The 18,314-nt window shown below is 40.0% G+C and overlaps 1 long non-coding RNA gene across 1 annotated transcript in view; it reads left to right on the top strand.

Annotated features, from left to right (window-relative positions):
- The window catches only part of LOC125447897 (uncharacterized), a 22,958-nt gene extending 9,689 nt beyond the window's left edge, over nt 1-13,269 (top strand). Inside the window, exon 3 of the long non-coding RNA XR_007246625.2 lies at nt 12,974-13,269. This is a non-coding gene — a long non-coding RNA (uncharacterized LOC125447897). The remainder of the gene's footprint in view (nt 1-12,973) is intronic.
- The last annotated feature ends 5,045 nt before the right edge of the window (nt 13,270-18,314 follow it).

Raw genomic sequence — 18,314 nt, forward strand, 5'->3', positions numbered from 1 at the left:
ATCACTATAAGAGGAATCGAAAATGAATCACTGAGTCATGGCAGGATAAAAAAAAATGAACAAGCGAAAGGTGTATCAAACTTTGAATGGGATGAACTTCTATATATATAATAAACAAGAACACTCCTCATTGGCCAACACCCATGTACAAAATAGAAGTGCATATAAGTTAATTGGGACATCTTTGCAAAGACCTTACATTTTGGCTAGTTTTAAGTATAGTAAAGAGATAATGCTTGCTGATTAAATTAATATGTCAAGGTTACTTCTGAGGGTGCCCCAGTGGACTATTATAACATTAGTAGAAAATTGGAATAAATTTCATTCATATATTTATGTTTTTACCATTCTTCCCTTTAAGTTACAGGGACTTCCTGGTGAAAGTATGGATACTGTTCTCATTTTTGAAGCTGATGTCTTAAAGAATCCATCATATTTAGCTCAACAATGCAGACTATGTTCCATCACTCTTCCTGGCCTGATGTAATGCAACACAAGATAACACATGCAGCTATCAGTTGTGTTGATTTATATTTCTGAATGGGTTTACCTTAGCCTTGCTCAAAAAAGAAAGAAAACAACTATAATCAACACAATATAATAAAATGTGAGGCTGGATGAACACAGCAGGCCAAGCAGCATCTCAGGAGCACAAAAGCTGACGTTTCGGGCCTAGACCCTTCATCAGAGAGGGGGATGGGGGGAGGGAACTGGAATAAATAGGGAGAGAGGGGGAGGCGGACCGAAGATGGAGAGTAAAGAAGATAGGTGGAGAGGGTGTAGGTGGGGAGGTAGGGAGGGGATAGGTCAGTCCAGGGAAGATGGACAGGTCAAGGAGGTGGGATGAGGTTAGTAGGTAGCTGGGGGTGCGGCTTGGGGTGGGAGGAAGGGATGGGTGAGAGGAAGAACCGGTTAGGGAGGCAGAGACAGGTTGGACTGGTTTTGGGATGCAGTGGGTGGGGGGGAAGAGCTGGGCTGGTTGTGTGGTGCAGTGGGGGGAGGGGATGAACTGGGCTGGTTTAGGGATGCAGTGGGGGAAGGGGAGATTTTGAAACTGGTGAAGTCCACATTGATTTTGTGCTCCTGAGATGCTGCTTGGCCTGCTGTGTTCATCCAGCCTCACATTTTATTATCTTGGAATCTCCAGCATCTGCAGTTCCCATTATCTCTATAATCAACACAGTTCTGTGGTCCTATCTGGAATAAGAGGCTGAGAACTCTGTGCTGAATAGCAGCATATTGTTTCCTTTCAATGTAAGCAGCTGTGCAATTTTCTTAGGCATGTATAAATATCTAAGAAATCAAGAATACCTAGTCCACCAAGGATTTGTTGATTGCATTAAACTCAAAATATATCGGTGGCAGTATGGATATGCTATGTGCTGTGCTTGGAGCATTCTGCTTCTATCATTTTAAACTTTTCTCATTGTAATTACCTGAGCAGCAGTTAACAACTGAAACCTTCTGATCAGTCAACTGTTATTGCTTGTGGGAACTGGGGAATCCTTGGTTGAGGAAGAAGGTGGACATTTCGGAGGTTCAGTTGTTGAAGTTGGCCTCATCTGAACATATGCTACAGAGATGGAGAAACAAAAAGAATAATTGTCATGTCAAATCAAAATGTTGCGCACCTCTATGCACTCTAATATCTTCAGTGGAGAGAGAGCAGGAAGGTCTTGGGAAGTCTGAATTGCACGTTCGACAGTCATAGAGTTTCTATGACACACAAAGAGACCTTTTGGCCCATTGTAACGTAAATATCCATTATTCTAACCCCATTTTCCAGCACTTGGCTCATAGCCTTGTATTCTATGGCATTTCAGGTGTACATCTAAATAGTTATTAAATGTACGAAGGTTTCCATCTTCACTACCCTATTAGACAGTGGGTTCCAGAAACCCTCTAAATCTTCTGCTCCTTACCTTAAAACCCTACCCCTGGATATTGACCCCTGTACTAAGGAGAACAAGTTTCTCCCTATCTACCCTGTCCATGTCCCTCAGTTAATTTTTGTCCACAGTTAGATACCTACTCAGCCTTCTCTGCTGTAAGAAAAACAAAAACTGAAAGAACTGCAGATGCTGCAAATCAGGATCAAAAACTAAGTTGCTTGAAATGTTCAGCAAATCTGGCAGCATCTGTGAAGAAGAAAATAGAGTTAATGCTTCAGGTACGGTGACCCTTCCTCTGAATTTCTACTGCACCCTCTGTGGTGAAATCAAATCCTTCCTGGAGTATGGTGATTAGAACTGCACATTGTAGTTCATCTAATGACCAATTTACATACAGCTCAATCACAACCTCCTTGTTCTTGTATTGAATGTCTTGACTAATAAAGTATCCCATATACCTTTTTAACCACCTTACCTGCCTGTTCTGCTGCCTTCAAGGATCCATGGACAGGCACAGCAAGATCACTCTGATCCTCTGTATTTCCTAGGGTCTGATCATTCAAAGTATATTCCCTAGCCTTGTTAGTTGTCGAAAAATACATGACCTCACAGTTTTCAGGATTATATTCAATTTGACACTGTTCGGCCCATTTGACCTGCCCATCTAGTAGTCTAAGTCTTTTATCCTCATTCTTTAGCACACCAAAAATTTTTTTATCATCTGTGAACTTATTGATCATACCTCCAACGTATTTACAAATGTGCTATCAGCTAATTCTTAGCCTTGTGGATGCATTGATCTGGCTCCACTGTGTAATCACCACTGAACGTTCCAATTCTGACATTATGATGGAGAGAAAGTTATTTTTGAAACAGCTGAAAAACCTGGGTCAAAGACAGTACCTAGAACCTTTTGCAACAATGCCCTAGGACTGAGTTTATTGGTCTCCAATAAACAGTATAATTTTTTTTGTATTAAGTCTCAAAGGGTCACCTAATTGTTACTAGGAGGCCAATTGGCCCATTATGTTTGCTATTGCTCTTTAAACAAGCATCATTACCTAGTCCAAATCTCCTGGTTTCCTCCATACACCTGCAAACTGTTTCTTTCTAAATAATTATCTAATGGCCTCTAGAATATCTCAGTTGAACTTGCCTCCACCAATTTCAGGGCAATGCACTCGTACTCTAACTAATCATGGTGTTAAAAAGATGTTTTTTTCATCACCTTTACTTTTTTTGTACACTCCTTTAAATCTAAACTGTCTTATTCCTGTTCCATTTATGAGTCAGTACAACTTCTTCCTTTCTATTCTATCCAGCTTGGTCATGATTTTGAAAACTTTGATCTGTTCTCCTCTTAACGTTCTTCTCTCCACAGAGAACAGTCCCAATTTTTTCTATCTGTCCAAACTGACGTTTCTTAATCCTGGGAGCATTCTGAAAATCACCCCTATCTCCAATGCATTCATAGCTTTCCTATAATGTGGCATCCACAACTGTACACTATACTCCAGCTGAGGTCAAACAAGTATCTTACATATGTTTAACATCACATAATTGCTCTTGCACTCTATGGCTCTATTAATAAAGCCAAGCATACCATATGCCTTGTTAAGTGCTCTTTTCACCTGTCCTTTGACCATCAATGATCTATCCACCTATAAACCCAGGTCCCTCTGTTTTTGCACCCCCTTCAGAAACGTATCCCTAATTTTATATTGTCTTTCAATAATCGTCCGACCAAAGTTCATCAGATCACAACATTTCCCCATTGAACCTCATCTGCCACCTATTCTACAATTCCACCTGTGTTTCTGTGGAGTGTGATTTCAACCATTTGACAGTTTTACCCTTGATTCCATTTTGCTAGGGGTCTCCATGGCACACTCTTTTGGATGCTTCCTTGATTTAAGGACAGTCACTGTCACCTCATCTTTGGAATTTAGTTCTTTTGTCTACATTTAATTCAAGGCTGTAATGAATTTGTGTGTTGAGTGGCCCTGGTGGAACCCAAACTGTATATGTCTGAGCAGGTAATGGCCGTGTAATGACCACATCACAACACTGTACTTCAATTTGCTGATTGAAAGTAGATTACGGGACAGCCTTGTTGTTTTTGACCTGTTTTTCATGGTTAGGGCTTTTATTTAGTTTCAAAAATATACTTTATTCATAAAAAATCTCTTTGTATATATGCAGTATCACAAATGCAGTTCAGTTCCATACAGTTGCATTTCAAATAAACAAACAAGACATTGGACTTTGACTATTCAAAAAACCAAAGATATGTATATATACAGTACTAATATTTGTATATATTTAACACACTGGCAGGGTCTGACAACTGAACAGACCTCCATTTGGCTTCAGCAGGAAGACCTCAGACTGTTATCTTTCTCCACTGCCTGTTGGTGGCAGGTGCCCCAAGCTTTACTGTGTCTCTCAACATGTAGCCCTTGGAATGTGCTAATCTGCAATATATGGTCAGAGCCAACTACTTGTCCTGGAAGACCAGTAAGCTTTGGGTAGACTAAAGATCATCTTTCACTCAAGTCACAGCTGATGTTTGTTTCGGTGTGCATCTTGGGGAACAGATCGTAGAGCACAGAGTCCCACGTCACAGAGCTGCTCGGGACAAAGCTCTACACAAACCACTGCATATTTTTCCAGACCACCTTTGCAAAGGCACATTCCAGCAGATGTGTGACAGTCTCCACTCCTCCTGCAGTTACTTCGAAGGCAGCGTGCAGTGGTGCAGACTAACTGGGTATACATAAAGGATCTCAGAGATAGTGCTTATTCTAAACACCAGCCAAGCAATGTCTTGGTGCTTGTTGGAAAAATTCTGGTGATGATGCTTTCTGCCAAATGACTTTGACGGTCTGCTCAGGGAATGATGTGACAGGATCCACCCTCTCCTTTTCCCTCAGGGTCTCAAGGACACTACGTGGTGACTACTTCCTGATGGCCAAAGGTGTTTCTCTTTGCAAATTTCACGACAAAAGGACAGGTGATATCGAATGGCCCAACTACTTGCAGCATTCCGCAGAAGCGAGGCCAGTCCCAACCTTCATAACATCAGGGACAGTAGAACCTCAGCATGTAGTGACATTGATGTTTGCATACCGAGGGTCTATGCACACCTTGATGTATCCGCACACAAATATTGTCATCAAGATGAGGGTGATATTGGGTATGTCATTTCCTCCCTCCCCTCCCACCCCCTACCCAGAGTTTAGCACATGGAATACCTGCAGACCCATTCTATTTTGGGCTTCCAGATAAAATAGGAGATGGCTCGGGTGACTGAATCAGAAGAGTTTTTGGGAGATGGGCTAGGCTTGTGCCACATACAACGACAGTGTGAGTGTCTCACACCTGATGACCAGGTTTTTACCTGCAATATAAAGGGAGTAGTGCTCCAAGAGACAAGTTACATAGATCATAGATCATACAATCCCTACAGTGTGGAAACAGGCCATTCAGCACAACAAGTCCACACTGCCCCTTCAAACAGCATCCCACTCAGACCCATTCCCCCAATGTCCCATGTCTAACCCACCTAACCTAAACAATCCTGGGCACTACGGACAATTTAGCATGGCCAATCCACCTAGCCTGCACATCTTTGGACTGCAGGCGGAAACCGGAACACCTGGAGGAAGCCCGTACAGACTCAGGGAGAACGTGCAAACTCCACACAGTCACCCGAGGCTGGAATTTCTGCTTCACTTTTGTGATGCGTTCCTCCCAAGATTTTGCACACGCCTCAACCTCTCTGAATCATAATCCCAGCACCTTCAGATAATCTGTCCTGACAGTGAAGGGAATGAAAGATCAGTCAGCCCAGTTCCCAAAGAACATGGCCTCAGTCTTGCCTTGATTTACCCTGGTTTCCAAGGCCAACTTGAACTGGTCGTGGATGCTCTTGAGTTTGTGCACTGATAGCGGATTTGAGCAAAAAGTGGTGACGTCATCCATGCATAGAGAGGCTTTGACCTGCAGGCCTCCATTGCCTGGAATAAGCCACCCCTCTCAGGTTCACATGCTTCCTGAAGGACTCGGCAAAGGGCTGTATACAATACACAATCAAGGCAGGAGAGAGTGGGCAGTCCTGTTTGTCTCTGAATCTGATCAGGAAGCTTTCTGATTCCCACTGGTTGAGAACCATTGGATACCCACCATACCGCAGATTCAGGCATCTAGCAGCAGTGACACTCTGACAGCCCCATTGTCAGACTCAGAACTGGAGGCTTTGTTCTCACCCTGATGTCACTAGAGCAGGGCAGTCCCTTCAGAGAGGAGCAAGAAGGCTACTTCAGTGTATACAGTGTACAACAATTCACTTACACCACAGGGATGCAGGGAGTACTCCAGTGACAAGATGGAGGGCGAATCAATATTGGGTAATTCTGTTAAAATAGGTATTAAAATTGCCAGTGTTAAATCTACCATGTGGTATGTTTCCATGTTGGCTTACCAGACCAACATCAAAGCAGACCTCCTGTTTCTGCAGAAGTCTTGGATACTGCACCTCAGCAGCTACAGGAGGTGGTTGCATTTATGGGCCCAGAGCCTTTGATTTGGTCAGAGGGACCCGAGCCTGGATGTTCTGTTGTGAGGAGGCAACTTCACCATGTGATAAAGAGTGAGTGGCTGTCCATGCATTGGGCCAACGAAGCCAGGAGTCCTTTTTGACACTGCTCCAGCCTCCCTGCCATGTTAGGAAAATGAATTAAAGAAAAAAAAAATTGGAGATTGAGAATAAAAAATGCGGCTGACCTTGAGCAGTCCCATTCTGCCCAAAAAGTGCCTGATCCTCACTCGCTGGGTTCTTGGACTGGTGTGGAACCATGTCTGCTCATCCTGGCATTGCTAAAACTGCTGATGGAGGGCTCTTCCTTTACCTGCCACTCTCCAGGCTTTAAAGAAAAGAAAGATCGGATCAAGTCAGATCTGTTGGAGTTTGGTAGAGTTACTAGTGACTAGAGTCACCAGAGGTAGATTTAAAAAAAAATCAATCATAACAGAGTTTTAAAGCAGGAGTGCTGTTGACACCATGAACAGCACAGTACCAATCATGGATCAGGGTTGGCGTTATAACTGTACAAAAAAGGTGAGATTTTGTGACGGACCTCTCATTGAGTGTATAAGACTAGGACCGTCAAAGGTCTTTAGGTATTTATAGATACCTTTGGCATTGTCTGCACCATTGCTTCATTGTGTAAGATTGGGTCTTATGCATATCTTCCACTATTCATTGATTTATTTAGATTGAATTGCATTCTATCTCCCATATTGAAAGTGTAATTTCAAAAGAAATATCCATTACACATTGCGTGCAGTTTTGGTCTCCTTTTCTGAGGAAGGATGCTCTTGCTCTCAAGGGAGAGCAGTGAAGGGTTTATCAGGCTGATTCCAGGGATGGTGGGACTGATGCATGAGGACACATTGACCAGGTTAGGATTGTTTTCACTGGATGTCAGATGAATGAGGGGGAATCTCATAGTGACTTAAAAAATTCTAACAGGACTAGACAGGGGAGATGCAAGCAGGATGTATCCAATGGTAGGTGTGTCCAGAACCAGGGGTCACAATCTGAGGATTTGCTTTAGACCATTTACAAGAGAGATGAGAAGACATTTCTTCACACAAAGAATGGTGAACATGGCATTCATTACCACAGGAAATAGTTGATGCCAAAACATTGAATGGATTCAAGAGGTGGCTAGATATAGCACTTGAGGCAAATGGGACCAAAAGTTTTGGGGACAAAGCAGGATTAGACTCGTGAGTTGGATGATTAGCCATAATCGTGATGAATGGCAAAGCAGGCTCAAAGGGCTGAATGGCCTCTTCCTACTCCTATCTTCTATGTTTCTATGTAAAGGTAAAAGAAGATGTTTTCGGTTCTGGGATAACATCACCAACAAAAACAAAGGGGAAATGACAATAAATGCTTAAAAATGCAAAAAAGAAAGCAACAGGCTTGGTTTGTATCCACTGGAGTTTAGAAGTGACTTGACTGAAACATGCAAGATCCTGAGGGGACTTGATACAGTGGAGGGGAAATAATGTTTTATCTTGTAGGTGAATCTAAAGTAAGCAATTAGTGTTTAAGGAGCTGCCCACTTAAGACAAAGATGAGGAGATTTTTTTTCACTCTGAGGATTGAGAGCTTTGGATCTGTCTTCTTGGTGCCTTTTTATTGTCTTTTTTTGCTTTTCTACTGTCAACTGAAATGATAAGGAACTATTTAAAACCATCGATTTACAAGGATAGCTGCATGCTTTGCAAATAAGGTATTTGATTCTAATTGTGAACCCTGTTTGTGAAGCTGCACATTCCAGTAATGTGCAGATGAACGGAGTTGAAGGGCTGTTTACAAGTGAAACTGACTAGTATAGACTAGTGGCCAAATACCAATGATAAAAGTCCTCTGCTTGCCAACAGACATGATTTGTTGTCCGGTAGCTGAATAGCTTGGGCTGATGGTAAGACTGAGAGAAGCTAGTCAGACCAGAACAAAACTAGGAGTGCAGCAACCAAAAGGTTTCTTGCAGTTCTCTGCAGTAAGCCACAGTAAACCTGAAGAAAACCATTTTTCCTTCAGGAGATGCTGTAAGTTTGATCATTGAGTTGGATAAGTCAGGAACCTTTCATAAGTTAATCAGTCATCTTGTGCTTCTTTCAAACTTTCAGATCAGCAAGAACCAACCCAAGAAATAGTGTGAACAAATACTGTAGAATTGTTTATCACAAGCATAGATTCAGCTAAAGGGGGTGGCTCAGTGGTTAGCACTGCTGCATCACAGTATCAGGGACCAAGATTCAAATCCAGCCTGTGTGAAGTTTGCATGTTCTCCCCTTGTCTGTATGGGTTTTCTCCAGGTACTCTGGTTTCCTCTCATATCCCAAAGATTTGCAGGTTAGACGGATTGGCTATGCCAAATCATTGACAATATGCAGGGATGTGTAGGTTCGGTGGGTTGGCCACAAGAAATGCAAGGTTACAGGGATTGGGTGGGCATTCTTTGAGGGTCAGTGTGGATTTGATGGGCTGAATGGCCAGTTTCCAAACTGGAGGTTCGGTGGGTTGACCATGAGAAATGCAAAATTATAGGGATTGGGTGGGCGTTTGTTGAGGGTCACTGTGGATTTGATGGGCTGAATGGCCTGTTTCCAAACTGGAGGGATTCTATGATATCAAACAGTTATGTCTTTGATTTTTATAGTGAGCAAATTTATTTGATTAAATAATGAAAATCAAAACTTTAAACTCACTCCTCTCAGATCTGTCACATTCAGCTTATCATATGGAAAAAATGCATAAATGTACTTCTCTGCTAGTTACTTTTCCATTGTTCATTGTATGGTCCAATTTTACACTTGTGGTAACTTCCAAGTTTTGCCTATACAGCTGCTCCCATGCCATTTCTGGATCTTAAATTCACACAAGCAACCCATTAACCCATACCTCAACTTGCTCCAATAAACTGTAGGAAGTAGCCACAGAAAATCTTTCCCTAAAATATTATTCATTAATAAAGCAGAACATTTGGGTGAACTAGTTCTATGAAGAGCTACTTGTAAAACTCACAACCTGACCACAGACTGCCCGTTCTTTCCCATGGCTTACCTACGTCTGGTAATTCCACTTTCCACGTAAATCCAGAATAACAGCTTGCACTGAAAGAAGACATTGTGTAGTGTAGATAAATATCATTAAGTTAAAAAAAAGTGTTGGGGTTAAATTCATGTTATTTTACTTGGAGAATGCGCTTTACACAATATATAGTTTTAACTTTTATTCATCCTCTTGATAGATCTAGGCATTTTTTTTGTTTCTTTGTTTCTTTTTCTTGCTTCGTCACTATTTCCTTTGGCCTTGGAGGGTTATCCCTTCAGTTCCAATACCTTCTCACAGATCTTTCTTTCATTCTTGTCTCGTCTACTTTTACTTCATATCTTACACAGCTCTAACTTTTCCTTGTTGTAATGAAATGTCATTAGCTTGAATTGTTGACTCTGTTTCAGTCTCCATCAGTGCTGACTGGCCTACTGTGTATGTTTAGTATTTTCTGTTTTTATTTTATGATGGCCATGTTTTTGCAGAAATCAGCAAAATCATGCAGGAATTCTAAAATTTGATTTCGTAGTCTCTAGCTGCTTGTGTGTCGTTCAATTTGAGGATAACATTATGGACACATTTTTTCACTCTTTCTCACTTTTCAGTTCAATGTATAGGGAGGATATTTCTCTGGAAGAAGTCAGCTTGCTGTTGTATAGGATTAGTTGAGCGTATCCAGAAATATTGAGGTATAACACCTATTTAACTTCTGACTTCAACTGTATTTCTGTGGAATTATAGTTAGAGAAAGCTAAACATCCTCCTTCAGGCAACACAAAGTCAGTGAACTCTCCCATTTACTTTCTTGTAAACCTTCCAGTGACTGACTCAAATATCTTAGCAGAAGTCTGAAGCAAAATGATTTCTCAATGCAGGATGGAATTTTTCTCCCAAGAAGCAGAGAAGCTAAAAAAAAATAGGGCATTTATGTTCTCAAAAAATGAAGAATTGTAAATAATAATAAGCTTAACATGTAATGAAAGCAGATAATCTTACACACAAAATAAAACTTTGAATACTGGTGGACAGCTGCTTTTGAACTCATAATGTACTGCAGAAATTATGTGAATGTTGATTTGCACTTGCGATTGCCCAAGCGGTGAGAATTTTATCCTCAATTTTACAACATGGGTAATCAGTAAGAGGCCATGAGAAGTGAAGAATAATAATTTACTAGTCACTGCAATTTTTACTTGCCCTCTAATGTGTAAAGCATGTCAGTTGAGGAAGTTATTTGGAAACTGGAGGAAGTAGGGAAAGTTCTTCTGGAAGGTAAGTCTGAAATTATTAATACTTAATAATATTCCTGGATGAAGCTGCTAAGAATGAAATATTGCTGCTTTTCCCTGTGAGTCAAATGTCAATGATTATGATTACAGATCAGTGGAACTTATCAAATTATTTTTGCAATAACACCAGACCATTGTATAATTCCCTTAAAAAGGCTCAAAGATATTTCTGTTAATTTAAGGTATGATGTACAGCTGAGGCTTTGCATAAAAAAATTACTATTGTCAACATATTGACAAATACAAGACATTTTTGAACCAATTAAATGTGAGATTTGAATATTACATCAATTGTATTTTATTTTGTTTGCAGTGGCTTTGTGTTTCTTCCCTTTTCTCATTCATTATATACATTTACACTGAAGCCAGAGATGAGAATACAGACAAATAACATGGTGAGAAAGATGGGAACTCAATGCCCCTTAGGTATTAGGGATCAGAATCAATGCACTTCTTAAATCTTTTCACTTTTGGAAAGGTGCATTTGTCTCTCTTTCCTTTTGTAAGGGTCGACTTGTCTCCTGCCCAAAGCAGTCCTTAAAAACTTGAGTGCTCAAAGCATTAATGTTACCACTTCCTGCAACACCTGGTGACAAGCTCCGAGCTAAGCGAACCCTAGAAGCCAAACTTAGAACTCATCAATAACATCTGACTTTGAACTTGCACTTAAATGGGCACCTTTGTGTACTTCTGGGCTGCTGCAATTGGAACAGCATTAAGCAAAACAAGCAATGACTTATACAATATATATTATTTGAGTCTACTCCCTTAAAGGGTGATAAGGCTGTGGACTTCTTTATAACTGCTGCCAGTGTCTCTTCAGAATTGGCTGACAGGGCATGTACCTATAGCATGTTGAAATAAGCAATGTCAATATTTCCTTCCCTTGGGACTGAGGAAGCATATCATAATTGAGGTTGGCAGATTTGACTGTCAGGTAGCCTAAGGATGATAACCAACAATCTCTGAATCTTAAAATGCATGTTTTCTGTTGTGCTACTGGGCTTTTCCTTAGTGTTCAGTACATGTGCTTTTGTGTGTTTATTGTGTAATGAATGCCAGGCTAAGAACACCATGATTCATTCAGTTGGGCATTTTGCTTTATAAAGATATGGTGAGAAGATAATAGGCTAATAAACCTTCAGACTTAGAAGTTAAATGTGCTGGAAAAATAATGATAAGGAAAGCAAAGTTAGAGAGGAATATTTCCAGTATGTTCTCTGTAATTAATGCAATATTTACCTTATATGTTATCAAAAGCATAAAATCATGGAGTAATATGACTGTGGAAATTGCTTTAGGCCCATTTTCACTCATGAAAGGGATATCCTTTCCTATCATGGAAGCTAATGGCAAGTTCAGACTGGGCATTTATGAGCACTTTAACATTGATTGTACAAGGACAAAGACCTGGCACACCTCCAAGGTAGGCCATTCATTTCGAAAATATGATTTTTGGACACTCTGCCTCACAAACAGTGGTCCAAAAGAAATTTCAGGAAGGTTGTGGGAAGGGTTGGCATTAACTGATCATGAGGAACCAGGAGAGCAGAAGGCAAACGGAATTCTTTAAAACTGGAAGTACATTCTTTTCTCTGTGAAGACACATTCCAAAACATTTTTCTTTTAAGCTGAACTAATAGAGCCAGTTTCTGCTCTATTCATTCATTTCCAGTTTAGCAGAGGTGGCATTTAACAGATTTTAGATTCCTAATTTACTGTGCAAGATGCCAAATGCTTGCTACAGGTGTGATTACCAGGAGTGTCTGAAGTTTCTTGTATCGGGACAAATGGCTTCCCAGTTTCCTTTATGGACAGGACATTCATCCCTGTTCGTGCTGAATTTGGGTACAAGATGGTCAAATTCTGCCCCATAAATTATAGTATATTCAGAATCTATCGGTTCAGTTTCACACAAAGCTGAAACCATAGAGTGTAAGTCAAATGTCTACGCCCAAATTGACCCTGAAATTATGTATAATTTCTTCACAAATTTACTTCACTCCTCCTGCTTCCTCTATTAGAGCAGGCCTTCACTTTGTGACAGCATCGTTGGGGTGAAGTGAAATTGCTTGTAATTAGTCTTACAGTTATAGTGTATGTCCACCTTATAGATATTAAAGGATTTATGTATATTTGAAACTTTCACATTTACACAGGGTGACGAGTCCTGGAGCAGCGCTAAGGTAAAAACCACTGGAGCAGTGAGCGGAAACAAGTCCCAAAGCAGAACGAGAGGCAGCGCGAGGGGAAGCATGTCCCGGAGTAGCGAGGGGAAACGAGCCCCAGAGCAGTGAAGGGCAGCTTGGCCTGGAGCAGCACAATAAGTGTCTCCTGATGCAACGAGAGGAAACAAGTTCCAGTGCAGCGCGAGGAGAAAGAGCCCTGGAGATATACAGCTGAGTGCCGGTGCAGAGCGGACTGAGGCTTGGAGCGGAGCTGGACTCATGTTGGACTGGGACAACAAGGTGTAGAGCTGGATGAACACAGCAGGCCAAGCAGCATCATAGAAGCTTGGCCTGCTGTGTTCATCCAGCTCTACACCTTGTTATCTTGGCTTCTCCACCGTCTGCAGTTCCTATTAGCTCATGTTGAACTGGGGCCTGGTGCGGACAATCAGACCACATGCAGGCAATGCTGCTGCACGGTAATGTCGATCAGAAATTCTTTATCGGACTGTAATGTCAATCCTTTAACTATGTTGTAACTACCTTACGACAAACTTATTTTTTAGACACTGCAGGTAATACCTTTTATTCCTCTTTTGTATCGAAGATTTGTACCCAGGTACTTATACCTGAGATGCACCATTAGAGGCAGCCATTGTGAAAACTTTTCACTCTACTCTTGTACTTCTGTACTGGAGTAGACACAACATAAAGGATATTCTATTCTGAAACATTATGATTTTGCACAGTCTTAACTGAAGATCACATGTTGTAGGCATATGAAAGTAAGTACATTGTTATCTCTCCAGTCTGGACATCGATTGTTCAGAAACGTAAGTTCAAAAATGTTTTACCTCAACCCAAGGATTCCCTCAAAATCATCAGCATTATTTTAATATGTACGTGTCAACAGGAAGATGGAAGATACAGTATTTGGATAGGGGAAGAAACTTTTATTACTGCTTCATAGCGTTTTGTCTCAGTTTTATATTTTAAGTAAATAATTAAATCCATGGTTCACGCAATTGTGATTAGACATTCTGATATCATTCAATAATCCAGAAACTTCTAAATCCCAAAGCATTCCACACAGGAGAGGTTACAGTTTACTAAATCTAGATGGGCAAGATTGGGTGAGGTGCCACTAACACAATAAGAACATTTTGTCTTAACTGAACTTCATTAAGTTAGATACTAGGGCATTATCCTGGCCTACAAAATAAACTTTCACATCTATTGTATTGAGGATCATTTTATTCAGACAAAGCATGACAAATTGGTGGAAGGTTCATCCTGGAATTAAAGAGTTATTGATTTGGTTAACACGCTATTGATAGATTCCAGTGCAGGAAGGTGTCAAAGACATTGAATATCCACTTCTTCAGAAGAAAAAGTAAGGCAGTCAGGTTTAGAACAGGCAACTGTGAAACAAGGCCTTTGACTTCATATTAAAATCAAAAATGCAAGTGGCAGCTTTTCAAATTAAAAGTATGGCAGAAGAGTCTAAAGTAAAAGGGTTTCTCAGAAAGAAAAGTGAGATTGCTTCAAGTAACTCTCATTTGTCATGATTATTACCCTGTGGTCCCAAAGTTCACAGGGAATTTAAGAAGCCAATATCAGCAGAAGAACCTGACAAGGTCAGAAACTTCAAGGTGTTGCTGCACTTGACTGCAGAATCACTTGAACATGTTATAGGGTTTCTCTTGCCTGGCAGAGGTTCAGTTGAATAACCAGGTCCAATCTGTGATTCCATTGCTAAATTCCAAATCTCATTTTTTACAGCGATTCAAATAGTCACCTAAACAGGGGTTAGATCATTTCTGTATTTAGTTTTTACTCATTAGTTTTAACCAGTGACTCAAAGATGATTATTCTGCTTTCTGTACGGCTACTTGCTCTATAAAATGTGTTTCAGAATTTATGTTATGTTACAGACATTCAATGATATTTGATGTTCCAAAACCACACTATTTTGAGTGCATGATTCATGTTGCTGGCTTATATAGGCGTTGGCAGAATGCAAACCCATCCCCAGGGCAACAACAATATATTGAGTTTGATCTGAAAAGCTGATCCCCATGTATTTAAGTGGATGCTACTTAAATGATGCATTATCATCATTAAGTCATCTGTTCATATGGTGCAATTATGTTAAATTAAATAATTAGATCCAAGTTCTTTGGCAGTGACATTTGGAAGTAGTCTTCATGCTCTCTGGCATAACCAATCTTACTAAAAATGTTAGATGACACAGAGCATCCTGTACAAAATTTGAGTATCAGGACTCAGCCAGCACTCATTGCTTTCTGATTGTCCAGTGTATACTATATTATGTGACAAATTCTATAATTTCTAGAATTTGTCCCTGCCTTTATTTGCTGTAGAAAATAATAGCTCTATCACATATAAATCATTAACTTCATTTTGTGCTAATACATTAATTCCAAAATAAGGGCACATTTTAAAATAAATATTACATAGTCTCTTACTTGATTTTTTTTGTTCTACGCATACCTCATAATTTAAACAAAGACATTTGATAGTTTGCAGTGTTGGTCTTTTGGTGAGCAAATATTTTGTATTTAAATATGTCTCTAGCATGTTTACATGTAGACCTTTCAGAGAAATATCAAGGAACAAAAAGCTTTAAGCATAATATAACTGAACCCGGCAACTGTCAAACAGAATTTGTTCTGATAATAGCTCTTTTAGCCAACACAAGTAATGCTTGTTAAAGTATCATACTGCTTAGATGTACGCAAAAATACACTTCTTTCATAAATAAATGTGTATGTGCCGATGCAGTATATTAAGTAAGTTAGAAACTAAAAATGAAAGTCTGTTTTCTTTAAAATCAAGTGCTATCAATCATATAATTTATAATGGATACCGACTGATTTGAAAGAAGGAAACAGCTATTGATTTTTAATATTTTCTCAAAACTTGTTTACACTTGGATAATATAGGAGCTGTGTGGCTGGTTGTCTCAGTGTGGAAAGGGATTATTACCAATGCTTTTTGATTAGATAAATTGTCTAGAATGAGCTGAATGGCTAAAGGGGATACTTTGATGTTATGTCAGTTCATTTACCCTTATGACTAAATGATTATTGATTTTTTATTTTTAAGCTCTTGAAACGTGAAAATAAGTTAGTAGAAAAGCCGGCTGTGTAAGTTTTATTAATTTATTTCTGCAGGGCATAATTCACTTTGGGCCAGCTTGTGAAGGTTTTTTTGGGTTCATGACCGGCCTCAGATACAGTTGCAGAAAAATGGCTTATTTATATAGTCATAGCAAGTACTTCCAAAATCAATATAGTCTAGGATTGGATGATTAAGCTTTACTCCCATCATGGTATACATTGCTGTAGTGGCCTCTAAAATAATCTCAAATGGGACTTAGTTATTTGATCAAAAATAGGAAAGAATGAATTTGCTGGAGAAGGATATATTTTCTTTAACTACACTTGACTTCAGATGAACACATATTTAATCCAAGGATAATTCTGATCTAGCCTTAGAATTGTACTGAATCATAAGACACAACTCCTACACCCTGTTGTACAGAACTTATGATCCAGGCACAACATTCAAAATAATAACTCTGATCCAAATCTAAAATCTTATCCAGTTGTTCACATTTCATGGGTTATCACAATAAATAATGCCAGTCCAACATAAACCAGTCATTTTGTGCATATCAACAGCTCAATGTATAAGCTCAACTTCAGTTTATATTCATTTATTGCATGATTGAATAATTGAATTGAGGGCATAAATATACCAATTTGATTACTTTGTATGTGCCACTATAAACATATTGAACATGTCAGAGTCTTTATCTACGTGTCAAATGCTGGAAAATATCAATAACTATTTGTGGAATCTTATAGGATCCTGAACAATGTGAGCTGCGGGAAGAAATCTGGGAGAACCGTGTGAGAAGTAGGTTGAGCTTTCCAAATATCGGGAGTAACGCGTTGCATTTTCAAACAGACTTCTGGGCATTGAGACAAGATTCTAACTAGCGAGTAGCAAGATGCCTATTTAAGTGGATTATTGCTTGTTAACAGCCTTGTTAACAACAAATCTCAACTCATTAATACATAAGGTTTTTTTATTCATTCATGGGATGTGGGCGTTGCTGGCGAGACCAGACTTTATTGCACATCTCTTATTCGCAGAGGGCAGTTCAGAGTTAACTACATTACTGTGGGTTTTGAGCCACCTGTAGGTCAGACAGGATGGCAGATTTCCTTCCCCAAAAGTCATCAATAAGTTCTCAGTGTACCTCCTGTCTCAAGGAAACTAGACGTCAACATGAAAATTGGAGCAGATACCTTGCAACCTCAGCTTTCGGCTCATGCCTCTGGGCTGCTATCTCGGACACCTGGCAACTACATCTCAGGCTATGCTCTAGGGGACTGGCTATATGCATGCTGCATCAACAGACATTGGCACCCAATAATTACCTGATCTAAGCACTGCAGTCCTGTCACATCCAGTCATGAATGGTGGTGGACAATTAAGCAATTCACTGGGGAACTGGTTCCACAAATATTCCCAACCTCAATGATGGAAGAGCCCATACGTGCAAAAGATAAAGCTGAAGCAATCACAGCAATCTTCAACCAGAAGTGGCACATGGATGATCCATCTTGGTCTCCTCCACTGGTTTCCAACATTGCAGATACCAGTACAGATGTCAATTCAGTTTAGTCCGTGTGATATCAAGAAACAGTTGAAGGCATTAGATACAGCAAAAACTATGGACCCTGACAACATTCTAGCAATAGTCTTGAAGAACTGTACTCCAGAACTTCCTGCACTCCTAGACAAGCTCTTCCATTACAGTTATAATGCTAGTATCAGGGTAGTGTCTTAAGTCAACCATCTTCAGCTGCTTCATCAATGACCTTCTCTTCCTTACAAGATCAGAACTGGAGATGTTTTCCCATGCTTGCACAATGTTCAGCTGCATTCACGACTCTTCGGATGTCGGAGCAGTTCAAGTTTAAATGTCGCAAGATCTGGACAATATCCAGGCTTAAGCTGATGTAGAGCAAGTAATTTCCTTTCCACAGAAATGTCAGGCAATGAGATGATAGCAATTCCAGAATGTCAATCCTTAGCTTGGTTTTTGGCTGGCTTTTAAGGTTGGCATTAGCATGTGTAATGGCAATCTATTCTGGGATACCTGGTGAATGGTGTATTCTTCCATTTGTGGTGAATGGTAGAAATGGGCTAGCATTTGACACAAGGGCTGCCTTAAGAGTGGGGTAGGTGGTTGATGAGGCAAGTTTGGAACAATATAGTGAGAAAACTCTCACTA

This window comes from Stegostoma tigrinum, chromosome 2 (assembly GCF_030684315.1).
Source record: "Stegostoma tigrinum isolate sSteTig4 chromosome 2, sSteTig4.hap1, whole genome shotgun sequence".
Classification (NCBI taxonomy): Eukaryota; Metazoa; Chordata; class Chondrichthyes; order Orectolobiformes; family Stegostomatidae; genus Stegostoma; species Stegostoma tigrinum.